This window comes from Empidonax traillii, unplaced genomic scaffold, assembly GCF_003031625.1.
Source record: "Empidonax traillii isolate 1590-97213 ecotype Southwest subspecies unplaced genomic scaffold, ASM303162v1 scaffold71:size1317347, whole genome shotgun sequence".
Lineage (NCBI taxonomy): Eukaryota > Metazoa > Chordata > Aves > Passeriformes > Tyrannidae > Empidonax > Empidonax traillii.
The window spans coordinates 429,932-452,079 of NW_020955264.1; the positions used below are offsets into that span (position 1 = coordinate 429,932).

Genomic DNA, 22,148 nt, shown 5'->3' on the forward strand with positions numbered 1-22,148 from the left:
TCATCAGCTTTTAAAATTCAGTTTAACTTATTGATATCATGGTAGTGATACGTCCAGTTTCAGATATAGAGTTTGCTCTGGAGTATTTACAATCTACCCATTTCAACACATATAAAAAGAGGATGTGTCTTAATAGACCACAAAAAAGATAGTGTTCACTGAAAGTTACACAATAATTTCTAATAGCAAAAATAAGGCAAATAAAGAGAAAAATACAAAAGCTAAACTATTTCTTGAATCTCATGTTAAGTTACTAAAGTGAGTCTTGAGAGAATAATTACTATTTTTCATGTAGTCTGTTCCCTAATGAGATATTGACTTGTAAGCTGCAGAAGTCAATCAAAGGAATCCACCTCAGTCTTACTTTGTAATTAATCTTATCCTCAAAGTATATATATTTTTATTAATTGTGAAGAATTCAAAACCAGATTTACAACATCTGATAGAGATAAAGCTGTAAAACAGGGCTATAATGTTTTTGGAAGAAAAAGCTTAAATACTGATGCAAATCTTAGTTGCCAGACCAAACCCAAGAATGATAATCAGAAATCCACAACAATGAAAATTAATCATGCTAATAGTTTATTAAAGGCTGTAACTTAGAAATCTTCTTCGTTGTAGCTGTTGGACTCCTAGTTGATAGTATATAAAAATGTTAAGAGCTAAGTAACTGAGCAGATTAGTATACTAAGCTTTTGGAGACCAGCCATCAATTTCTATGTCAGACCATAGTTATAATCCCATTTTTGTCCCTAGCAAAAATCAGGTCACAACATGAAAATGCATCCTGCATCGAAACAAACGTCTAAATAGAGACTGGTTTGCCTAAACAGCAAGGATGCTACTTATCAGATATGAATAAAAACATAGAATATCCTGCCTCTGCTGACTCACCAGTGATAACAAACCCTTTTCAGGGAACCTCTTCTTCAGAGACGTATTGCTATAGACAGAACTCTCACCTTCAGCTAGAGCGAATAATACTTTGATTTTGGTAAACTGTGAACATGAAGCTCAATCTACTCTGGACCACGAAGTATTGAAAATCTTCTCTCTGAAGACCAACATGAGCTTAGGGCACATAACATGTCAGAGGGAAAGATAGAAGCTCCTTACACCCTGCAGTGGGATAGTTGAAACTAATTCCAAGAACAGGCATCTGTTCACAGCTACATATTTTCTTTGGGTTGAGTGGTTCAGGGTAAGATGAGAAGAAAAATGTCACTAACTATTTAACATAAGACTTCATCCCTGTAAATCACTCAAAAAACTGGAGGAATAAGTGGTCTCATACTGTACACTCTAGATGTTATCTGCCTATTCAAGTGTACTTATTTGGGACTCTGATAACAGGGAAGGTTTCTCTTTGGTACTTTTAATCTCAATTTAGACTGTTGACAGCTTGATGATAGCTTTTCCTAAAATTACTGGAAGAGAGTTTGCCATTTCAGCAATATACCACTGAGTGAGCAAAATTCAAGAGCTTCTAAAAAGGATATTGGAGTGAAGGGGCAATTTAGCTTTATTTCCAATTTCAGGAAAAGCAAGAACAGAAGGGTTTGTTTACTGGTGTTTTAGTGTTATTTTATGTACAGTATATAATTCCCTGTCAAATATAGAACAGTTTTCATTACCTTTGAGCTAAGCATTCAGTTAGAGCAACTTTAATTCTATGGAATATCATCCAGGTTTAGGTTTGTTTTGCACAAACACTGGCACAAGTTCCAAATCACGTTTCTGAGTAAGCCAGTGCACCAGCAGAAAGACAACTATTTGTTTTCCCTACCACATCCTGACATTTGGCCCCAAGCTATTTTCCAAAGAGATTCATATAGATTGCATTACTCTTAATATTCACAGGAATATTTTGACATTGACAGCACTGACATGTGACAGTTATGTCTTCAAGTATTGGTGACATATGCATCAGAAGTTCTTCTTGCTGTGCAAAGTAGCTATACATGCAAATAGCTCTGAGGAAAGCTGTTTAAAGTGGGTGGTAGCTTCAGTTTTATAGGAACAGGTCACAGAATAGCTCAATAAAGAAATTCTAACATTGTTATTACAGAAGAAGCTTGTATCTTTGCAAATGCTAAAGTCATCCAAGTTTTGTGGTACATCATAGTACGAGGCTTAAAAGTTACAAGGCAAATAAAGTTAGGCGGCATAACCCCCAAGTTATGCACATAACCAAACATTAGCTAAACTGAGCTACCTCTCTTCACATTAACTGGTGTGATTTGTCCAGAATGTAGTATCCATTTGATACTAAAGGGACTGTAAAAGAGTACCAGATTTTCAAAGGATGTTCATCAAAATTACGGACACTGTAGAAGCTGCAGTAGGAAAAAAAAAACAACCCACAACCAACCAACCAACAAAAAAATCCCTCCCAAATGAAAAATCCCACCAGAGCCCCCCAAATGCTAAATTTCAGGAAATTTTAATTAAAGCAATGGTTGCTCTTTAGGAAATTTTACTTTCTTTTGATGAGTAAGATGTGGCTAGATATTAACCCTTATTGCCTAATATCATTCCATATAATGGAATATCATTAATACCCATTGAACACTGATACTCTCCTATTTGTGTCTTTACCCTCATTTCTAAGGCACAGCACAAGTTCTTTCTGCATCTATACACATCAGTAACTGTAGTAGCCATTAATCTATTATACATGAAAAAGTTTACAATACAGGAGGAACAGCAGCATGTTGGCATGCTCCTGACAAGAATTCAATCGATACACAAAGCAATATGGAAAAAATGTGATAAGTAAAATTCTTTCAATACAAACATATATACAAAGGAAGATTGCCTTAGCTAAATACATTTAATTCCAGGATATTTTCAGAGGACATCATGGAAAGAAATCTTAGTTTGATCAAGAAATCATCCAAAAGGGAGATGGTAGAGTGCAGAATGAGATGTGGTAGCAAAATCACGTTTACCACGAAGCCATAGACAAAGACTAAGGATTCTCTTGTGTCTGTTACCTTAGAAAGATTTTAAGCGTTTGGGATTTCTCCTTTGCAACACACTTCTTATCTAGTATGGGAATATCTCAAACCTCCAGCATTTCAGGGTGAGACTAACTTTTTTTTTTCAGGGAACTGATGGAATAGGCAAATTTCTTAGGACAGAATGATACTCATTCTCTAAGTCTGACCCATGGTTACCAAGGATTGTTGTGTTCCATGCTACTGCTGTTTACTTTTTTTTTTTACTTGCAGAGCACCAACCACCACGAGGTCTTTGAGAGCCTGATGACAGAAGAAAATATTACAGGAAGCAACAATACACCAAGTCTTTAACTGTTCCATCCTAGGGAATGGCTAATGAAGAGCAACTTCATTTACAAAGTATTTGCTTTTCTGTGAACTTAGGAACCACACAGCCAGTGAAAGAAAGGGGTGAAGTGTGAAAAAAGGGATAGAGACCATAGATATGCAAAAGCAGGTCCTGACCAAAGCAGGGTACAACAGGTCTGGCTCCCTCTCCCCAGCTGTGAGCTCAGCCAGAGAGTTCAAATGGGTTGGCCAGAATTTGTCACCGACCTCGACACACTGTTATGTACTGGAAAACCAAGAGGTGGCAGAGCATCCTTACTGGGAAAGGCTGCTTTTCTTGATGGAATGGGATTTCCCACTTTCCCTGCTTCACAGTTAGCAGTTGTCTTTGCTAAACCTCCAGTATAAATTAGAGCCACTTTAATGAAGAGGAAAAAAGTAAACCTTTGAAACATTTGGAAGAAAACTGTCAGCCTCACATTGTCAACTGGCTCTCAAGAGTGTAGGAATCTAATTAGAAAAAAAAATTAACTTGTGTAATCCCTGAATTCCACTTTTCAAGGAAAAAACACAACACTTGGATGGTACTAGTAAGGGAACATCATGTGTAGTATCAGGACATACTGTACATCTGCTGCATCAAAACAAATTTGTAGAGACTAATGGTTCAAAAATACAAATGGCCTGCTATTTTTGGCAACCACACAAGTTCCTTCAAATATTTCAGCTGCTGAAGGAAGTAAAGGGGGAACTATAACTCAGATAAGCCAATCCTTTTTGAATCATGATTAGAGAAACAGACTCTGCTATCCAAATGAAATCTCTCTACTAGACATTTCCTTTCTATAGTTCTAACTACAGGAATAAACAAATGACATTTCTGACATATTTAAATTTAATAAATAATACAATTTTTTTCAGCTATAATCAAGAGCATGACTTTGACCTTAGCAAATATTCATTCTGCTTATTTTCATGCATGATGCTATTAATACAGTAGGCCAAATTATTGCAGTATTAGGACAAAAAGGAGACCGGTGATCTTATATTTTGGTTGGCCTTCCAATTCCAATAACCTTCAACAGAAAAGGCAAGAGAATTTTGCTTACTTAACAGAAGTAATGGAGCTTAAGAAGATTCAAAGCATTTCAGATTCAAAGCGTTCCCTTATTCTCTTAAAAGAGAAGATTACCACTTCTCACTTGAATTTACTTTACCTTTTGGTTTTCACTTAATCTTAAATTGCAAGGTTGAAAGCAGGGTGCAACTGGATCAAAAATGCAAATGAACATCAGATAATTCTTATGCATTTAGGCTTAATTGAGTGTAATCGATATGTCTGGTGTGCAGCCAAATTCGACTATTGTGAAAAGCACCTAATGTATGGACATTATTTTTGGACTACTGAATGCCAGAAAATAATGAGCTGGCATTCAGCCTTGGTGAATCAGCCCTTGAATTTTCATCTAAGAGCAGTTTTGAATTATTACTGAAGATAAGGTGTAAATGTGCAAGGGAATTTTATCCATGTTTCTCCCATGAATCATAAATGAGGAAAAAAATTACAGTCTAAATTGCACTTAAAAGGAATAAAGTCTTTTCATGTCATACATGATTTATCAAAATGATCTCATTTTAAGAGTACTGTGGTGTATCTTGATTAATAACATTAGTAAGCATGATGAATGGCCTCTTTAATGGTAACACAGAATTTATTGGCAAAATCCCTACTTCTACCAAAAAGGGTGGGAAGTAAAATACACAGCAGCTAGTAACTTGCAGAAACAGCTTAAGTAAACTCTCTGCTATGTATTTTGCACTTGGACATATTTGAAAATCCTTAACTGTTTTATTCTCATGCTCATTTGGATAAAAGTAACAGGTATTACCTGAGGGGCAGCTCTAACCGCTACAAAAGTAATTTTGCAGTTCTCTGCAAAACAAGCTGAACTCTGCACATACTGTAAGAGGATGTAGTGTATTAAGGTCTTTCGAGAACATTGGCCCCATCCCCTTCTGACCTTTTTCAATATCCTCTTCATTTTGCTTTAATATCCTAAATGTTTCCCTTCTTCCATTACTCCATCTTACCCTCCCCCCCTCCTCCCTTTTTTAAGCCTGCTCCAGCCTGCCCTAACTAATTTCCTTTTGGGCTGACAGATCAGAGGCCTTCCTACCAATGTTCCTTTTAGACCTGTGAAGCCCTCCTCGTAATCCTGCTGCTTGTCCACAATTAATCTTTCCAGTTGCCACATTATTAACACTACCACCCACAGACAGAGGATGCCTGAGCACGGCTGGACACTCGCTCCCCACTGGAGCATCAAAGTTGTCAATCACACACTAGTCAGAAAGTTGCCTGCTGTCAACATCAGAGGATTTCATCCTCTCCTACCCGCTGATCAAACATTTTTCTTCAGAAGATTAATTCCAAGTCCCCACCCATTTCCTCCCATATCCTCTTTCCCTTTTAGGTTTACTCAATGATCCATCTTCTGTATGGAAAAGGAAGCAGTGTATAATAGAAACCCTTTCAAAACAAAAGTTCAGCAAAACTAAATTTAAATCCCAGCTGTTATCAACCTCTTCCCCCTCCCTCTACCCCTTCCCGTGCAAGTTAAACACCTTAAAGAGCTTGGATTAGACCTAGTCACAAATGCCTTTCTTTGATCAAAGGCTCCAAGACTTTACACAAATATAATCAGAAGGCAATGACTGCATCTAAGGAGCCTGAATTGATTTGTTCTACTGTAACATACAGCATACAGAAACACCTGGTACATTTTTTTACTTCTGAGACCATTCTTTTGAAACTTGTATCACTCTAAATCCAAGAATTTCAGCATCTTCTTAACAATATTTTTTCAAGGTCAGTAGACAAAAAGTCTTGCATGGTATTTGCCTTGCATCTTTTTAAAAATCATGTCTTACCTACTCATACTTAAAAGCAAAAGGATACAAGAGATTCTTCAGCTCACTCAATTCAATTTAATGAGTTGAAGGAAATTAACTTCACTATTGCCACCTCTCCCATATCATATACCACATTCTAATATATTCATTTCTTATAAGTTAAACCTCACTGTTCAACTGGCTCAGTATCTTTCATTACAGTAGTTAACAGAATCTGTCCCTAAAGGAGCATTTAAACATTCTAGCAACTCAAGAGTGAATGAAAGCAATACCCATTAATATAATCCAACAAGCAATCTATTCATTATACAACATAATGTTAAGTTTTAAGATAAGAATAAATCCACTTAAAATAACACTACAAAATAAATTCAAAGTTGCTCGATCATACTCATCCCCAAAATAGATTTTTTAATGCTTTTTCCTCTCTTAGATTGGTATTAATGAAAATCAGGAACTCAACAAAAGACCTGCAGAAGTATAAAACAACAACAAAAAAATCTGCTGGCCTTGAATCCTGATCTGAGATTGCAAAAGCAAGGACAAACAATAATTTTATATTTTATGTTGCATTTCTTTACCAGCATCGTTACTTTCTTCACATTCTTCACATATGACACAAGCCACCTTCTTTTCATTTGCAGTATACAGAATTCAATGGGCTTACATACTAGTAAGATAAAGTGCAAGCTAGAAACAAACCACGAATAAGCATGTCATACCCCAAACTAGAAAACTCTGCAACTGTTGCTAGAGAATTCTGAGTTGTCACGGACAACTGTTCTTTGAAGTGCTTTGTGAAGTGAACCACAAATGAATTTCAAGATGCTAGCAGATGCTAACCTTTTCCTTAAGTCCCCACCTCATCAATGACCAAACATGACATTTATTGCATCTCACTTATGGCCCCACAGTTCTGAAGAAGTGAAAGACTGATATGGAGTTTTTAGATATTACAGCTTCAAGAGAAGGTGCCAAAGCCCAGCTAAGTCAGTTACGTGAAGTACACTGATAATTTATTAGATTCCAAGTCTCCTTCAGCTATTCCCTGTAATATTTTTAACTAATTACCTCACTACTACAAAACAGAGCACTAATGGAAGCAATTGCCAAGACTCCTGCTATGCTATGGCATAGCAACAGTACACAAGCTGCATACAAACACTGAAGTAGAACGCAAATACGCATTACGTACAATACAGTAATTCCTTACTTTTCATAGCCCTCTGTTTTGAAAAAAGATGACTCAGAACTTCTACACTTTTTCACTTTTTTTTCTTTTTTTTTTTTGTACAAATCAGATGTCCACAGATTCTTCAAAATCAAAGACAGAATCAGCAAGCTAAATAGTTTTTTTTTTGATAGGAACTTCCAAGATGGTTCCATAAATTAAATCAGTAATGTGATATCATCACTTGCAAAAACATTCAATGATGATCAGAGAAATGCAGAACAGTGAATACATTTCACTGGCCAGGCATAATTTTTTGCAATATTAAAGGCCTTACTTCACTTTGCTATTCTGCTTGCTGTATTTTTTAGGAAGTATGGACAATGTTGCCAGAAAATGAAAGCTATATCCTAAAAATTATAAGGTAACAATACTTTATGAGCGTTGCTGAGTTGTGCTGATCTCCTTGCTTAATAGCCACAGGAATTCAGAAATTAGACAGTTGAAAATGCTTTCAAGGTATCTTCATTCTGTCATGGGGGAATAAAACTGTATTTCAGCTACAAGCCCTTGTCACTCTATTTAGTCAGCAGAAGGGGGTGCTGTAGTGTAACCTATTTAAAATGCAAATAGAGTAACTTTTGTAACAGCAGATTAAAACTAGCATTTTATTCACTTGGCATACCCGCAGCATACTGAATGCTGGAATCAGACTTGTCACTGCACACCACAGGTTATTAATAGAGCTCAGAATGGTGTTGCTAAATGTGCAAGTTAAAAGCAAATAAACAAAAATGCATTTATCTGTGCTATTTGTTCTCTGGGAGAATTCAGCAAGGCCTACCTCACACTGCACACTTATTTATCCAAGATCCCTGAGGCTCAATATTTTTTTTCTTTAATTGTTTGATTGACAGCCACTTACCACAGCCAGAAATTCTGGGATATATGATCTATAACATTAATATTGTAGAGAAAAACACAGGGGTTTTTTTCAACCTGGACAAATAAATACATTAAATAAGACACAGGAAGGAGTCTGTGGTACACAACAGCTACTCTCTAATAGGCCTTTCTGGACTCTCGCAAACTACTGGCACATGAAAAAAACACGAAGTCAAAGGCTTCAGCAGAAACAAATCAACACATTGTGCTATGGCTTTACACTTCATTTTCCTACAATGTCAGGTGTCAGGGCAGGCAAACGGGTTTCCCCTCCGTATTCAAGCCAATTCCTCTGTTCTTCATCTCGATCTCTCTGAGATTCATCAAAAATGCGATTTAATTACATCTCCTCCTCCTCTCCCCCTCCCAAAAAGAGTGTAAACATGACTCCTTTTTATCTCCTGATACATCTGGACAAGTAGACAATGTGCTAAAACAAAATAAATCTGCCCTGACAGTCACATCAAAGGGTTCAGCTAGGGGCTTGCAGCTACTTAAGGCACAGGAATGTTGTTGCTAAGCATCACTCTACAACCTATCAGTCCCTTAAAGAAGAGCTTTTTTCTTTCAGAGGGAGATGAGGAAAGCTGGAGAGTGGGAACCAGACTGCAAAGGGAGATTGGGGATTTTGGAGGATTTTGAAGCTTAAAGTGAATTGTGTGAAGAAAAGGGGGTTTGTTTTGTTTTGTTTTGCCTCTTGACATACAGTCTACATTTGTGGGAGGGAAAGTACGGAAGGAAGGAGGGGTTAAAACTTGTTGATGAAACATCTTCTGAATTATCCCTTTGGATAAAACCAAGAAAAGTCTTTGATATCCTTTTTTAAAACCCAGTACTTACTGTAGATTCAAATAGAAACTGTGACCAAAAGTAATAGGGCTGGGATACCAAGCCTGTTAAAATGATATTGTGAAATGTACCCTATGTTCTGCTTTTCTGACAAGCATTTGATAAATATGTGTACATTCCTGAAGAGGTGAAAAAAGAAACTTTTGATACATATGAACATAGTACAATTTGGTGGTCAATTTACTAGTAAAACTATTCCCTTTAGAAAAATCGTCAGTCTTCCACACCGTGCCTTGAAGGACTTGATTTGCATGTTTAGCGCTTAAAACTCTAAAAAAGTGAAACTAGACCTTAGAATTATATTAATTCAAAACACAGCCAAGATGAAATAGCAGCTAAAAATTCAAATTATGCTCCCCTCTCACAGACATAGGAACATACCCAAGGCAGATAGACAATCTAGCCTGGAAAGTATGAAACACTCAAGTTTCAAAGCTTAATTATCGTGAAGGTAAGCTAAGAAAATGAGTAGTTTGGTTACAGCAACACTGAGACATGAATGAGCTGTGGTCACACATCTTTGGCTTTTAAAAACAGTTAAAAGGTTTAAAAAAAATCCTCCTTCCTTTTTAAAAATTAAACAAAGAAAACATGAAATGGACTCATTCTACATGCAGGGTACAAGAACATGAACAATTACTGAGCCCATGATATTACACAAATAAATAACACTTAGCATTATCTTCAGCACTATCATATTTATTAAACAGTGACTGAGGGCAGCAGTAACCATTTTTATTGTCCCATATAGCTCTTATTTTCTAATTAAACAGAAGGTTATTTCCACTGCCAATGCAGCCATTTATCTTATTTGAGTGTTACATAATATTTTTTCCCAGCCAAGCCTGACTATAAAGTGTTCTGTGTGGTGAACTGTGGCCCAACTTGCTTTCCTGTTTGGTAATCATAGAAATGGGCCATTTCGTGCTGTGTTAATAAATAAACTTTTTGCAATTTCTCCTAAAACATGATAAAGCTTATACTTTGTCCTACCCTCTAGCTTCAATACAAGGGCAATGAGCTGTATTATTAAAGATATAGGTCAAGCAAACCTGATGATTTCAATCCTGTGGGGTGCTTTAGAAACTGTTGTCATATTACTGAGATCATTCTGCTGTTCCTAATTATTCCTCTTGGTTGCTTCACATTTCAAGTGATTTCTCTCACACTTATGTCAAAATTTATAAGCTGCTCTGTGTAACAACACTACATTATTTCCTCACTTGTTATGGTAATATAGGACAGAAACTAGGAGAATGCTTTAATCTAGCTGACAAGGATAATGTAGTCTAGAAATGTAATAAACTTTGCATTCTACTACAAAGTTGTGGGTTTTTTCCCTACCATGAAACATTTCATATAGATAGACATCTTAGAAAAACTAATTGCTACAATAACTTGAATATCCTCTTATCTGAGTTGCTTTTATCAGAAAAAATGTATCAGCATTAAAACATTCACTCCAATAGCTTGTGCATTCTCCTTATTCCCATAATTGCTATTCTGCAACATTCTGTTGACTGTACTGTAAAACTGCCCACTGCTGAAGGAAACCTCTTTCCAAGAAGTCTGCACATCACACTAACAGTGCAAAACATTTCTAATTAACAGGCTGGGCTTTAAAAGTGCCGTAACACATCGTGGGCTGACTGGCACAAAATTTTATTTGCACTAAGTAGGTTTAGACTGGGAAAACATAAAATCAACTTTACATGATAGCTTCATGTTCTATAGTGTTTTTTGAAGGATTTCAGAAAGTAAAGAGAGCTGCCATTGGAAAAGGTAGTCTAATGAAACGTTTGAATTTTAAAGTCAGTGTGGATACTGCTTACTGTGGGGGCTAACCTATGGAAGCATCATTTCCTTCAGAACATACTAGAGGGTACAAAATTATGTTAACCCCTGTCCCCCCCAAAAAACCAATCAAACAAAAGAAAACAACAAAAAAACCAACCCAACAAACAAGACAAACTAAAACATAATTCCTGTTAGAAAATGTCATACGAGTAACTCAAACATGACACCCATACTAATATTTCTAGGGATAATTTTGGTGCATTTGTTTGTATATGCAATTTGCTGTATTTGTCAAATGTGCAATGGGTTTTAAAGTGCTTTCAGTCACAAGCAAACTGAAAAAAACAGATTACAATAATATGAGAGCAAGTCCAGTGCATCAAAGCCACCAGAAAATAAAATAGAAATGGGAGCACTAGTCTATAATGGCAACGTTTTAAGGGACTTTTTCCAGATAAATGAAAAGCAATATTTAATTGAGCATGCATACAGGAAACAGAGAGGAGGCAAAGATGAAGCCAGTGTTTTCTCAATCAGAAATACTCACCACCAGCCATGTCGGGGGAGGAGGGGGAGTAACACTGAACAGATATCTGGTTTTGCCTCTGTTCCTACTTCTGTCTTCATTTAAAGAGCTGATGACCTAACGGAACGTAAACTTTGCAGGTTTTGGAGGTGTGTGGGTGGGGAGGGTTCAAGAGGCAGAAATAATATCTTCTGAAGGCTTTCACATCTGGATCTCAATTAGAAGAACTGGAATCCCTGTCATGGCCTGACAATTGGCAGGGTGAACTATTCATATGTTTGTGAGATTTCCCTGTGCTATGAGGTCTTCTGTCCCAGACAGAAGACCCAGCAGGTATGAAAAACAAATTTTGCCTCTTTTGGCTTTTCAGCTACCACCTGTCAATATGTAAAACTGTCTTGAAAGCTGATTTTTTCTTTTTAGTGTGTTTATGTCCAGATTTGTTTTTACAGTATACAGACAAAACAAGAAATGTCACAACCAAATTTTAAAGAAAGAGCATTTAGGCCTTCTGACTTCAGAATATAAACATAGGTATTTTCGGGATATAAAGCATGTGATTAATCAATATCTTATTAATTTGTAAAGCATCTGCTTATAAAACAGAAACAAACTCTGATGAGAATGATTAAAAACAGTAACAGTAATTAATTTTAGGATATTCACAAATGAATGCATGAGAGATAAGAAATCATACACAAAAGCACTAAACTACAGAAGAGCGGTACCACGTCATTATATTTACATAGTTTTTGGTGAATCAAAATAAACTAAAAACACTGGGAGACACTGGACACTATAAATAAATAAAAATTGTTACGCAAAATGCAATTATATAATTTTGTTAAAACAAGAAACACAAAACTGGAGTACAGAAAAAACAGTCATAGCACTTATGATTTAGGCTTTCTTAACTCCAAAATGATGTCCTACATAAGGTAGTTCAGAGCTGTCTGAGACTTCTTGTCCATGTTTACATATCAGAAATATATAACTAATTTTTATAATTACTTTTCTTGAACTTACTAGTAATTGATGTCCACTTTTTCAATTTATTTGGAAGATACCTTCAACTCTGCACGAGAGGAGAGAAAAAAGAGCAGAAGAGTTGGTTTAACTCAAAAATTCTCTTCCAAGCTCTATGTGTGGAGTTTTTGGAGTTCAGTTTGCCCATGAAATACTGGTGAGAACATTTTGTTCCTTGAGGTAATGGATTTAATGAATACTGGCCTAGAATGCATTGGGTTCTGTCTCTTTGAGAGGTTTTCTATGCTCCCACTGAAGAAATGCTCTTATGGTCCCTATCCATACATTCCAGAAAGTTCCTAACAAAGTCTATTCCTCAGCTCAAGAAACTGTTCCTCCAAATTTGCATAATTTCAGGACATACTACAGTTCAGGGACAAGGACAGGGGGTTTTGTCAGACAGAGTAACTGCTCATTTATAGGCCTGTTGAACCTTTTCTTGGTTTCAGCTGTTACTATGGTTACTTATACAGCTGACATGTACAGAGCACTTCCAGTCTTGGCTAAAAAACTGCCATCTATGTACCGTCTGTCAGTGTTCTAGGAAATCTGCTCCAACAAATCAATGCTGCCTTTAAAATTGTTCTTTTTTTTTCTACACCGGGTGTGTAAGCTTCAGTTACAACAGCTGGTTCTTCTTGAATTTGCTTCCCATACTAAATGGGAGCTCTGAATCTTATTTCTTGTGCTGCTGTTCACTTGAGGTGATGCTATTTACACAAGGTGATCAACTCTCCTCTTCACACCCCCTTGGCTATCCAAGACAGACAGAATTTCCTGGAATTTCTCAGCATAATTTATGTCACCCAATCTTCCAAGAAACCACTTGCCTTGTACCCTCAGTTCTTCTTCAGTCTCCCATCATCTTTCTAGAACCACAGGCTTAACCAAATATAAATGTGGTGTTCTACTAGCTACAGTTCCACTGTACATACATAAATCACAGAATCAGTTAGGTTGGAAGGGACCATCCAACCTCCCTGCTCAGATGGGGTCATCCTAGACCACACTGCACAGACAGTTCTTGAGTATCTTCAGTGAGAGTGATTCCAGAGTGTTCTGTGCATCAGTTTCTGCTGCTGCCCCTTGTCCTAATGGAGATATCTTTTTCTTAAATTGCTGTTTCTGTGTAATAATAGAGATACTGGGAGTTTAAAATTCAGCTAACCAACCAAACATAACAATTTGTCACTGCAATTCTGCATTGACAGTAGTTTCTGAAGGCATAACAGCATTTCTGAAAGTCCTTCTCATTGTTTGAATGTATCTTGTGTTACATACTCAGAAGTTACATTTCCTGCATTGCATTAGCTTTACAGAGGGTCATTCCATTTGAATAAATGTTTGTATTGGGTTCGAATTTAACATGAATTTTCATACCTGTCTGAAGCAGGACTGGTAGTCTAACAGAGGAGGTGATGCTCTAAATGTTCTCTTTCCCATTGATAAGCGTATCTGTAAACTTCTCATAGCAGACTTTAACACAATTCTGATGCAAAAGGTGTTTAAGCTCTGTACTGCCCACAAGACCAGCACATCATATTCTGGCCACTTCCTTCCATTCTGAAAGGTGTCTCAGGAGTATCACTCAAATATACAAGTCTCTTTCACAGCAACAGAAAGTAACCCATTGTTAAGACATCTGTTGGCAGGGAGGAAGGGAAATAAATTCTTCAAGTTGCGTCTCTATGACTGTACATAAATTATACTCTAAAATGCTTAACTGAATGTTTTCGATTTGTGCTTTGTTGTTGTTCTGTTTAAGGTTTTGTTGGATTTTTGTCTTTTATCTATTAATAAAGAACTGGAAGATAGGGCTTGTAGTAGAAAATTTAATGATTAGGTCTACTTTCTAGAACATTGAGTTAATTGTTCTATAAACCTAAACTCTCAGACCATAATGAAACAGAATGATCAGAGCTGGCTTTCATATCTCTGCCTCCTCTGCTCCAGTTAGCTTCAAGTGTGAGTAACAGAAATAAATATCAAGGCAAATACCTTCAGCTATTCAGATTTAAAAGAAAGATTTATTTTCAGTTACATGCATTCTAATACTTGTGGAAGAAATGCTAGAAAAATATTATTCATATAATTTGTAGTTTCAGCACTGGACTTTGGTCTCAGTGGCCACATTATGGCATGACAGTTTCTGTTAATATTATATCTATGGGCTGCATAAAGTATCGAAGTTAAAAACAAGATGACAGATTTTGAACTATTCACAAGTAATTTTCTGTTACTTATAATTTTAGATTAAATTATTAGAAATAGACTGATGAGCCGAAAGTTTTACACTTTGCAAAGCAACTTCTCCAATAGCATTATTTAAAAAACTGAAACTGTTCAGTTCCTGCAACTGTTGCACATGGAGATCACTTATTTTCTCTCACTGAAGCACCTGTGTGCTAAAGGATTACTGCCCCACACCTGAATCTGGATCTTTAGGTACGGTATGGTTTTATTACTCAGAAACACTTTATTACTGCAATAAAACTGCACTTTGCACTTTTCCACTGTCACTTAAATAGTGAATGTTAAATCAAAAAACTGAAGTCAAAACGTCTGTGGATTCCATAGGCAGGAGTTTACATGTTAATAGGGCAGGGCAATACAACTGAGCAGGAAAAGAAAAGAAAAATGTCCCCAGAAGTTTACAGAGTTAAACATATTGAATTTCTGGCTTTAATGTTATTTTGCTTCTTGTAGTGGCATCACCATGAAGAGTAACTGAGAACCATCCAGTTATGTAGCAAATAAAACGTCCAGTATTTGCACTTTCATATTGCTGCCTAAGGGAAGCACCCAAAACCCTGTCCCTTTTTAATAGTTTCACTTCTATGTATTTTAGGTAGAGAAGATTGAAAGACGTATGCCTTTCGCTTGCTGGTAAACACCTGTAGGCAGCATAATTTCATTAATTTCCTGTTGAAACACCACAGGAATTAAGCTTATTCCCAGTAGCATTATCCTTAAACTGTTGCACCATTTAGGAAATTATTCCTACATTAACCCCTACAGATTTAGGCATCTGCACCTGGCAGAACTGCAAGTATATCAGCATAAGACAAATATGGCATGTTCTAGGTTGGTTAAGATGTTAACTTACTCGATTAAGACTCCCATCATCTATCTTATCTTGCTGTCTAAAATGTTATTGTATATGAAAATTCTTCTGTATCTTATTTTGTTCAAGCCCTTATTTTTCAGATTGCTCTGTGGAAATTCTTTTTTTTGTTTGTTTTCCCCTGTAAAACACGTCTTTGAAACCAAGCTGCTAAGTATTCTTCTGTGCTAGCAAAAGAAGCTAATACAGATGCTTTCTTAATCCATTTGTTAGTTTATGAACATAATCTTGAAAGAAGAGAAACAACCAACAACCAAAAAATGGTTGCTGTAAACACAGTATTTAGGTATGAACAATTTAACCTCAACTTTCATCCGAGGAGGAAGAAAAACTCTTGCACATTTGAACATTTGTGGAGAACCTCCTTCATCAGGCTCAGATTCATTGACAAGAAGTGTAAAGCTAAAGTAAGTAGATGACTTTTCAGGAAACAAATACTCATCTACTGGTTTCTCATCTTGCAGAATATAATTAACTTTTTTTTTTCTGCTTCAATACTTAACATTCTCTCCATTTCCATCTACAGAATAGAGAAGCTGTCTCTTTGTTATAAAAACCTTTGCATTTTTTTAGTGAATTAATCTTAAAAGAACACTTTTTCAACTTGACAGAACAAGAGGCACTGGGTATTCTTCTGAATGTTGGATACTAATCTAAAAAAGTTCCATTTATCCCAAGTTAATATGGCTCCAAAATACATTTCTCCAAATAATTACAATCATTAGAAGATGGATGAAAAAGACATATTTTTAACATGCACTGTGTATTCTTTCTGAAATAGCCCCACCTAAAAATAAATTAATCAAGATAATAAAAACAATGAAAAATGCTCATTCTAGATGTTGGATAAAATGCCTTTTTTTTTTTTTTTTTTTTTTAAGGCAATGAACTTTGTATGATAATTGGTAAAAATAAAACATACAGGAACCACTCGGTAAGGGCTGGAGACCTCTATGGAGCTTTAATTATTTCAGGAGAGCATTTAACCATATTCTTTCAAGATATCCTGAACTGAGGTAAGTTTAAGCTTTTTCCTGAAGCAGTCCTAGGAACTCCTGTCATTTTATCATGTACATGTCCCAGTGCTTTAGGCTCCTCAGAGACAATTTTAGTCCAGGAGATTATTTTTTTGCTATGCATTATAGCTTTTATCTAATATCTTGTGCTTTGCAATTGATTTCATACTTTTAAAATTAATTTTGGATTTTAAAAACTCGTTGTTAAACCAAGAAAGATTGCTAATAACGTTGGACTTGCAACTTTGAGAAAATCAGATTGTGATGGTTCTACCCAGCAGGAATGGTGTTGAGTGAATACTTAATGATTTACCAGTTCTACCTGACTGAGCTTGCATCCTGTAAATGGATCATATGATCACTGATCACAAGTTAAACTGCTTTTGTTTCTCGCATGGCATCAGCCGAGGGTCTGTTGTACAGTACTAGAGGTTCGTGTGCAACTCTGTGTAAGACAAGGGCAGGTTACATGCAATAGGCAGTTAATGGCTCATACCAGCAAGCCCTCAGCTGAATGGAGCTCATGAGGTTGAATTTTAAGAAGGTAGCTGACCTTGCAGCTGGGAGCTTTAACTGTACTTTTACCCATTTGTACCTGGATAAGTAAACAGTTACTGAACACCCAAAGGGCCTGAAAGCACTATTTTGGCCAAAGGCTAATCCCTATTCTTTGTGGATGAAAGGATTCAAAATGAAAACAAAACAAACAAACAAAAATATTCTCTGCTTCAGGTAACACAAAGGTAAAACTGCAATAAACAAATCCATTAGTTTTAGGCCTAATGTTGCCTTACCCTCCATTTCTAATGAGTGAATCAATCATTAAAAAATACTAAAGTCTTCTTTAAACGATAGAAACATTACAATCACAACAAAAAAGGATTTATACAATATAAACCAAAATGGCCCAGAAAGGTTCATCTCAGGTAAATGAAATAAAAAGAATAATTGATCAGTGATCTGCTTGTTCCACAACTTGAATCTAATAAAAATGTTTATCATTCATGCCTCAGAAAACACAAGTCCAAATATAAAGAGACAATGTAGGACGGTGATTCTCAGCACTATGCATTCATCTAATTTTTAATATTTTTCTCAATGCTGCTTTTGAAGCTAGTGAAGAATTACTGGATTTCACTGTCAACTTGTAGTTACTATAAAGAAAAGGCTCTCTTTCTGTGTGGAAGGACAAAAGTTTTTAAGGCCAAAACCAACTTCCCAGTCAAAGACTTCTTACATATTTTATAGATCTTTCTGCATTAATTTTCACATACTATCCTATATAAAAGGTTTTTTTAGGATCTTTGTTATTTTTCCCTGCAACCTGTATGTCATCTATTCTGTATACAACAAAAGAAAAATGCCAACACTTTCACAGCTTTCATAGCTACCCAGTGTTCCTCTACATGCACAGATAGATGTATTAGAAGATGCATGATAAATAGATGTTGGAGGAGAAGAAGGAGGACCAAGGGGGATGTAGCCCTCAGTCACTATGCAGCATGTGTTATTTTGTCTGAGTGACATGGCAGCAAAAATGAACTTCACATCTCTCAGTTTATTTTCCAGCTGACAGTCTAGGACCTGAAATTTGATGGCTTGCTAATATCCATATGTTGCAAAGTCAAACCTTTTCTTCTCTCCAAGTACAATCGCTTAATCCTAGAATTTTAAGTTATTCACTCATTTTTCCTCAGTCCATAATTCATCCTAGCTGCAATAAGATGCCTCCATCTTCCATCATAAACCAGTCAGTGTCCTGCACTGACTTCTTAATCTAAAAAGATCATTGAACTTCCATTCATTATTTTTAAAATCTAGGAAACAACAGAACTTCATTTAAATGAAAGACTATAAACCTGTACTTAATGTGCCTAAATTTTGATCAGGTAGCAGAATAGGTGAGTCCCTTCCTCTCTTTGATCTTGCACGTCTGTTTGGAATGCAACATACAAAGGGAATAACCCATTCTTGACAAATCTATGATTTGCACCTACCTAAACCAGGCATCTAAAATCCATAATGCAAATAATATTATTTCTAATACTACACGAATAAAAGACAAGTGAGGAGATCCTTGCATCAGATTACACAAAATCTAAATGGAATATACTTTTCTAAAGAACTTTAAGTTTTAGTAAAATACAATTCCTATTTTAAAAGTTTGTCCTCAGTTGTCTGAAACCACCACATCATTTGACAAGTTAAAATAAAGAATTTTTAACTGCTTTTAAATTTGAAGAAAACGTCAGTATTCAGTTCAAATATCTCCATATTAGTCTCACCAAAGCTAGACATGTTTTACCTGCATAGGAGTTTGAAAATATAGAATTACTAATGCTTTATCCATCCCCTTGAAAAGAAACATTCTGCTAAAATACTACTGTAAATAAGGTTTGTTTGGATACTGCTTCTTGTTAGCATTTTAATGTGTGTTTTATGATTACTGCAAAACGGAAAGCTCAGCAAACACAGGGGGAAAGAAGGCACTGCCTTGCAAAAGCATGCCCAGGCAGAACAGCTCACTGCCACACCTATCATCTGTGTGCATTAGGAACTGTCTGTCTAGACATCGAGAACCTGACAAGATGATATGCTTAACTCTGGGTTTGTATCAGATTTAATAGGAGGATGCTAGCAGGTCTCAACTGGTCCTGGAAGACTGTCCAGGTTGTTTGACAAATGAGGTTGTAGTAAAGCTATGAACAAAAACAGTTTCAGTTTACTAAGAGAAATTTAAATCATCTGCACCTCTGCTTAAGGTCTAAACTCCTAAAGACATTAGAAATATGACTCATCACAGCTGCAATGGTATTAGACATGAAGTAGAAATAAAGATTAGGATAAGAAAAAGATGGCAAGATTTTGAAGGCATAATGTTCTGATCTAACTTTAGGGACAAAGCAGAAAACAATGCATAGAAGATGAGTGTGTACCTAAACTCCTGAGCAAAAGCCTTGACTGGAATAACACAGGAGCTTCTTGGTAACATTGGGAAGATCGTTCCGAAGCTAAGGGCAGATGGAGGAAAAAGTGATGATGCAGGAGAAAGGGAAGGCTGTCCTAGCATCACTTGTTAACTTCATTTCTTACATGGTACCTAAATGGTGAGCCTTATGTCTTGCTAGCACAAATCTTCACTTTACCAGTAAGACAATCTGATGTTTGGGAAAAAGTAAATCACAGTGTAACTGTCAAACTCATAATACCTTCAGGGAAGGGGAAAATTCAAATCAAAGAGAAACGCAACAAAAGCAGTGTTGCAGGCAACCCTGGGGCACCTGCACTTCAAGATTTCTTTAGAGGTACATGGGAACCACAAAATGCTCCTGCAAAGCTGCAAAGACTTTTCTGCACGGAGCTGTTTTGACGAGAATCAAGAGCTAGAAGAAGTTTCTCCCATGAATGTCAGGCAGGCCCTTGTATAAGACATAAACAACAGAAACAGTACCAGACAGAATGCAAAAATCTAAAAACTGATGGCAATATTTCACATCAGAAGTACCTGCTGGAATTTGAGTACAAACTTAACTGTTTTGCTGAGTCATCCTATTTACTTTCTAATTAGTTGTTAAGTCATTTGAATACATTTATAATGTAAAAAATACAATGTAAAAATCCCTAAAATTACCAAATGTTACTAACACATTCCAAAGAGAAAATTTAAATCACAGTTAATGATCAGAAATTAGTAACATATAAATTTCATTCATTTATTCGAATGTAGTTATAGAAATAACTCAATAACCAAAAGTAATACTTGCCAGCTGTTGTATGATGTCATCCAGTTTTTTGATATTTATACAATCAATAGCAAGTTGAATATGAGTCAGCAGTGCCCTGGCAGCCAGGAGGGCCAACCTGTCCTGGGGGGTATCAGGCAAAGCATCACCAGCCGGTCAAGGGAGGGGATTGTCCTGCTTTGCTTTGCACTGGGGCGGCCTCACCTTGACTACTGTGTGCAGTTTTGGGCACTGCAATATAGGAAAGATACTAAGCCATTAGAGAGTTTTCAAAGGAGGGCGATGAGCACAGTGAAGGGCCTTGAGGGGAAGCCGCCTGAGGAGCAGCTCAGGTCACTTAGTCTGTTCAGCCTGGAGAAGGGGACACTGTGGAGAGCCCTCATTGCAGTTACAACCTCCTTGTGAGAAGAAGACGAGTGGTAGACACTGATCCCTTCTCTGTGGTGACCAGTGACAGGACCTAAGGGAATGGCATGAAGCTGTGTCAGGGGAGGGTTGGGTTGGATATCAGGAAAAGATTCTTCATCCAGAGGGTGGTTGGGCACTGGAACAGGCTCCCCAAAGATGTGGTTACTGTACCAAGCCTGTCTGAGTTCAAAAAGCGTTTGGAGAATGCTCTCAGGCACAGGATGTGATTCTTGTGGTGTCCTGTGCAGGGCTAAGAGCTGGACTCGATGATCCTTGTGGAGACCGTTTAATCAGATTACATAAAATCTAAATGGAATATGACAGCTCTAAAGAATGTTAAGTTTTAGTAAAATATAATTGCTATTTTTCAGTTCAGCATATTTTATGATTCTATTAAAAAAAAAGCCTTTATATTTAAAAGCCTTTATATTGTATTTTTCATCATAATGTAGCTAGAAAGTGCCATGATATAGTAAATAAGTATTTTGGTTGTAATATAAATTTTTAAATTTTATTAAATTTACATCGATCCATATGCAAAAACAATTTGTTTACAATTTGAACTGAAACTCAGGAACAAATCCTAACTTAATAACAAATAAGTATGGAAAAACAACATAGAGTTATTTGTGCATTAAAGTTTTAAAAATATTAAATGCTCCATGCTGAGTTTGATTTGGAAAAGGATCAAATTATTCCCTCATATGTGTTCAAAGGCCTATTCTGAAAATAAACATGCAATTGTGAGTGCCTGAGGGCATACACGCAGTATTTGAGGGCAAACGATTTCTGTGTAAAACAAACCACAACTGTTTAAGCGTCTCTGTAGAAAGGGAATGCCTGTTGATTAGCAGGTGCCATAATATAAATGTATGCCTGGCTTTTGTCTCTAGCTTCCTACTAAATCATTGGCTCAGTCTTTTTTTCTTTCTGTAAATTGAGGAATCTAAGGCTTACCTGGTTGTGGTGTTTCTGGGTTCCTAATCAGCCTTGGCAAGTGCTTTGAAATCTATTAAGAAAAGGGCCATGAAACTTCCATGCCATCACAGATACATACAGACTGTCATTCCAGACCCATGTGAAGTGGGCTATTGCTCTTGTCATTCAACTAAAGATGAAAACTCATGACTTATTTACACTGATCAGAAGTAGTGCTTCCAAAGAAACATAATTAAAAAAGAAGAAATTTTTTTTTCATTACTTTACAGAAAAGATTAAAAGCTTAACTTTTTTGCTGATCATTTTAATCAGTGCACTGGAAGCACATCTATTTTATTTGTAATACATGTTGAACCTTAAAATTAAGTAGCATACATATAAAACCACTTCAGGTGACAGAC

The 22,148-nt window shown here is 36.4% G+C and overlaps 1 protein-coding gene across 1 annotated transcript in view; it reads right to left on the reverse strand.

Moving 5' to 3' along the window:
• LRMDA (leucine rich melanocyte differentiation associated) overlaps positions 1-22,148 on the reverse strand; it is a 645,000-nt gene that overhangs the window by 102,297 nt on the left and 520,555 nt on the right. The gene's annotated exons all lie outside the window — the stretch shown is intronic.